Source organism: Solanum pennellii, chromosome 12 (genome assembly GCF_001406875.1).
Source record: "Solanum pennellii chromosome 12, SPENNV200".
In the NCBI taxonomy this organism is placed as follows: Eukaryota; Viridiplantae; Streptophyta; class Magnoliopsida; order Solanales; family Solanaceae; genus Solanum; species Solanum pennellii.
The window spans coordinates 30,716,636-30,722,568 of NC_028648.1; positions in this window are offsets into that span (position 1 = coordinate 30,716,636).

The following is a 5,933-nucleotide window of genomic DNA, read 5'->3' on the forward strand; positions in this document are numbered from 1 at the left end:
GGGAAATAATAGATGTTGAATTTTAGAAGTTATTGAATTGTCTTTTATTAATGAGTTTAAGTCTTCCGCATTGCTTTATGTTGATATTAAATTGAAATGTTAAGGTTTAGATTGGTTGGTTCGCTCACATAGGAGGGTAAATGTGGGTGCCAGTCGCGGCTCGGTTTTGGGTCGTGACACGAGAGGGTGTGGGTTTGAACCCCCACAACCCACTTTAATTTTTTTCCTTATGTTTTACTTGGTTCTGCCTAGAGGTCGTGGTCCGATTACCACACACCTTAACCTTTTATTTTTATTTTTATTCCTCCTTAAATCTGATTGAGAGGTGGTGAATTCGAATCCCGCTCGTATCATTTTTTTAATTTCATTTTCGGATCAAGGACCATGAGTTCGAATTCTACATGCCTCATTCTCTTTTTCTCACATCATTTCAATGAATTTTAACATGGTGAGGTCATGGGTTCGATTCTCAATGGTCTCACATATTTTAAATCATTTTCACATAGCATGATAATCTCGTTAGCTTTGCCGAAACTCATCAACAAGATGCTGGAAATTTTTACAGCATAGTTTCTCACCTCTTTCATATTAAATGTTTAGACATTTTAAGTAGTTTAAAGTGAGTTCCTTTGGTGCATTTTCATGAATTCATTTGACTTTTAACTCAAATCAGCATATTTACATCACTTATGAACATCACGATTTAAGAAAGTTTGTGCAAATGAAATACAACCATAAACATGTCATTTTTCGAACTTGAATCCAAGAGTGCATATCACGGCTACACATTGCACACACATCATTTATCACTTAATCTCGAACAACATGCTCAATATTCGCATAATTCTGAACACACATACATAAACATAATCATCACGAAAGCACATTACATCCCTAATTTCTACCAGCTAACATACTCAACCTATGATTCGATGGGAGCTAGTGACAAGGACATGAAACGGGGAACAACCCTAGTTTTCAACATAGATTCGTCTGAACCTTCGAGGTCTCTTGGGAAATGGACCAAGAGAGAAGAGAACCCATACCTTATTTTGACTTTCAAACCTTGAACTTGCTGCCCAAACCTTCTCCAAAATTTCTTCTAAGTCCAAAAGCTTCAACACTAACTCGACGGAGAAAATCCTCTCTTTGCCTAACGTTTTTGGTTATATTTTGACTAAGTTTTTAACGTGAAAGTTCTTCAAGTGCGAAGAATTTTTAGTTGCTGATCAGCTCTTGTGTTTTTGGGAGAAAGAACACGAAAGTGAAGAGATATATTGACGTGACAGAGAGATAGAGTTAAACGGGAAAGAGAGTTAAAAGAGGTGAAGTAGTTTAGACTTAGTCAACTAGGACTCTTTCAAATAATATTTTAAAAATCTGATTTCCCTTTTATTTTAAATTAGACCATAAATATTAATTAATTAAATTAGTTAGCAATTTAAATAAAAATAATTTAAATCATTGCTTCCACCTAGGTTCGAACCCGGATGGAGCAAGACTTCACTTTAAGGGCAAATTTTTGGCCCTCCCTCCAAAAAATACCCCTCCACCTTATTAATTAAATAATTAATTACTTATTTAGGGTAATTACGGTATTACCCTTATCCTGGAAAAAACCATTTCCCCCCAGACTCTCCACATTTAAGATTTCCCCCTTTTTAAATTTGTTAAAGACTCATTTAGGTAAATCTTCATATTTGGGAGCCCTACATGGCTGAACCCAACCTTTCCTAGCTTAACTAGTTCCCCAGTTAGTTGGCTTGGATGTCACAAGGGTTCAAAGGTCTGATTCTACGCGCATCAATCTGTGTGAACCCGATCTTATCGTAGGCATTCTAGACACATTAATTATCACTTAGCATGCCCAGTTTTAGGTTTGTTACAAGTTCGACGGGGCGACTGACTTGGAACTCCCTCGTGAGTACACACAATCGTGTTTAGGTGCTATTTGTACTTTTAGAGAGAAGTAGTTAGTAGTAGTGGAAGCAGCAAAACATAAAGAATGAATGACAGTGCAGAAGTATAGAGTGCAGGACGAACCCATCGACGGTCAGTCGAAGGAACGAAGGTCTGTCATGGCATTCCGTCAAGGAACACTTTGAAATAATTTTTTTAAAGCATCAGAAATATAGGTTCTGACAGTGTCGACGATTGTGCAGGACGGACCGTTAAAGGCATGACGGTCCGTCAGGAGGGTACGTCGCGGGACATAGAAATTATAAAAATGTTTGAAACAAAGGTTCTGACACCGTCGACGGTTGTGCAGGACAGATTGTCAAAGGTAAGACATCCATCATAAGGGTCTGTCAACAGACACTAAGATTAATTTTGTAAAAAACCAAAAGCAAAGGTTCTGACACAATTGACGGTTTTGCTGGGCGGACCGTCTAAGGGACGACAGTCCATCAAAGTGGTCCATCAAGGGACACTCAGAGTAAAAAATGGAAGTTGGGGTTGACGGACCCCAATGACGGTCCGTTGGGGACCCAACGGTCCGTCGATGTGGTTTCGTACTGTCCTTCAGGGGCAGAGTGTTGCAGCCAATTTGGTTCCCCTATGTTACTAAGTCAAAGTATCCTTATAAGCCTATGTTCACCCAGCATCCCATCATTCGTTGGGCATGAATTTTCCTAGTTTTAACATGCATTTTTGACATCCTGTCAAACCCTAGGTCAGAAAAAACATCATACAAACACACTCCAATTATTAACATTACACCCCCATCCCTTTCAATTGAAGTTGTTCTAAGGGACATAAGACTTTTGGGTGTAAGTTTTAGCATCCAAAAAGGGTCCAAAATTCAGTACCCACACAGTTAGACATCAAGGTAATTAGAAAAGTTAACAACAGTTAATCTAAGAAGATCAGAACAACATACCTGAAAACTCTAGAAGAGGAATAATAATATGAAAACAAGTAGTTGAATAACAGTAACAACCACCACGAACACCGACCGATAAGGAGATTGAAGAAGATGGAAGATTTGGGGAGAGAAAGGATTTTGTGGAAGTAGGAGAAGAGTGGAATCTGATGATGGAATGGAAGTTAATGGGTCAGGAAGTGGGGGAAAAATTAGGGGGAAAAGGGAGGGAAATGGTTATGGGGGTTATGTGAAGATGTGGGTAAATGAAGAGTTCAAAAACTTTTAATATGTAGCCTAACCGGTCAGGTCGGCTTGGTGGGTGAGGGATCCACGATTCCCCGTCAATAGATCATAAGTCGGTCAATGAGTCGTATACCCCTTCATCGACAGTGCTCTAACTTAGAAAATTTTAAAGAACATACCTGGGCACGACGGATCCTGCCGATGGTCCGTCGATTAGTGCACCAGAACAATTTTCTGCTAATTTCTGGTGATTTGGTCCCTGCACATTTAATACTCATTAAGCTAATCTTTTTGTGTTTTCTGGACATTTTTTGGACACGGACCCTACTCTACGCTCTAGCCAACACTTTTAAAGAAAAATAAAGGAACATTGAGTCATGACATAATTAATAAAAGAAAAAGAATGCAATTATGCCTAGAAAATCATGAAAAACTATTGTTGGCTAGAGGATACATACTGGGTTGCCTCCCAATCAGCTCTTAATTTAACGTCGCAACACGACGGAGGACTCTTGATTACTCAGACTTCATCAAGATGGTATGCCTCGATCACTTCTTTTGTCGTTTCAGCATGCCCTAGATAGATTTTGATTCGATTCCCGTTCACCTTGAACCTCATACAATCTCCAACCCAACCACACCATAAGGGAATAGTTGGGTGATCAAATAGGGACCTGTCCATTTGGACTGAGTTTGCCTTGAAACAAACGCAACCTAGAATTGAACAAAACCACAAAATATCAAACCAAATAATTGCGCTTTTCAATCTTTTGGTCATAGTACTTCTTCATGTTTTTTTTGTAGAGGGCTGAACTTTCATATGCCTTCAAGCGAAATTCATCAAGCTCATTCAACCCAATTAACCTATGTTCCGCAGCTTCATTCCAATCCATTTTCAACTTCTTCATTGCCCACATGGCCTTATGCTCTAATTAAACAGGTATGTGAAAAGCCTTTACTAGATTGGGAAAAGGGTAGCGCGCTAGCGCGCAACGGCTGATGAAAAGCCAGCAACTTCTTAGGAGTCAGATAGGATTGGATTCCCATGAACAAGTTGGTATGTGTACATACCTATAGGAGTCCTGTATGCTGTCTGGTAGGCCCAAAGAGCATCATCAAGCCTCCTTAACCAATCCGTTTTAATAGCATTCACCGTTTTTGCCAAAATCTGCTTAATCTCCCTATTTGACACCTCAACTTGCCCACTAGTTTTACGATGGTAAGGAGTGTCCACATTATGGAAAACCCCATATTTTTCCAATAATTCCTTAAACAGCTTGTTTCAAAAGTGGGATCCCCCATCACTTATAATGGCCCATGGGGTGCCGAATCTACAAACTATGTTCTTTTTAAGAACGCGGTGACACTCTTCCCTTTGTTATTCGCAAGTGAGATAGCTTCTACCCATTTTGACACATAATCGACTACCACAAGAATTTAATTCATCCCATGAGAACAAAGAAAAGGTCCCATAAATTCAATGCCCCACACATCGAACAATTCAATCACAAGAATGGGATTTAAAGGGAGCTCTTGCTTTCTCGAAATATCACTATCTCTTTGGCATCTATCATATGCCTTGGCAAATTCATGAGCATCTTGGTGGATGGTTGGCCAATAGTAGCCACATTGCAAGATTTGTGAGTAGTCTGGATATGACTATGATGCCCACCTATAGGCGAAGAATGACATGCCTCCAAAACACTCAACATCTCAACTTCCGGTGAACAACGCCGAATCAGACCATCGGCACAACTCCAATATAAGTATGGCTCATCCCAAAAGAAATATTTAACATCATGCATGAACTTTTTCCTTTGATGAAAGGACAAGTCAAGTGGGACGATATCACTAGCCAGATAATTTGCGAAATCTGCGCATTATGGAATCAAGTCTTGAGAGGCAGCCAGTACATGCTCATCAGGGAAAGTATCATGAATTTCAGACTTTTCACCTAACTCCCTCATTGGTTCATCTCCTAATCGAGAAAAGTGATCAGCAGCTTGATTTTCGATCCCTTTTCTGTAGTTCGCATCAAAGTCAAATTATTGCAATTGTAATACCGAACGAAGTAACCTCAATTTCGCATCCTTCTTTGCCATCAAATATCTCAAAGCAGAATGATCAATATGCACTATAACTGTCATGCCAAGCAAATAGGAGCTAAATTTCTCGAAAGCAAAGACTACTGCAAGGAGCTCTTGTTTAATCACGGTGTAGTTCTTTTGGGCTTCATTAAGGGCTTTACTAGCATAGTAAATGGGATGAAGGAATTTATCCCTTCTTTGTCCCAATATGACACAAAGAGCAACACCACTCGCATCACACATCACCTCAAAAGGCGTGCTCCAATCCAGAAAAATGATAATAGGTGTAGACACAACTTTTCCTTCAACTCACCAAATGCCTTAAGACAGGATTCATCAAAATAAAATTTACACTCTTTCTCAAGAAACTTGCACCAAGGATGTGCGATCTTTGAAAAATCCTTGATGAACCACCTGTAAAAGCCTGCATGCCCAAGAAAAAATCTCACACCTTTTACAGAGATAGGTGGAGAAAGTCGCTCTATCACCTCAACTTTCGCTCGATCAACCTCTATACCCTTATTTGAAATGTGATAACCCAATACAGTACTTTCTTTCACTATGAAGTGACATTTTAAAAAATTTAGCACAAGGTTGCAATCTTCACACCTCTTAAGAACCTCGGACAAATGACTCAAAGACTTCTCAAAAGATTCACCAACCACTAAAAAATCTTCCATAAATACCTCAATAGTGTCCTCCACAATACCGGAGAATATAGACATTCTAAATCTCTG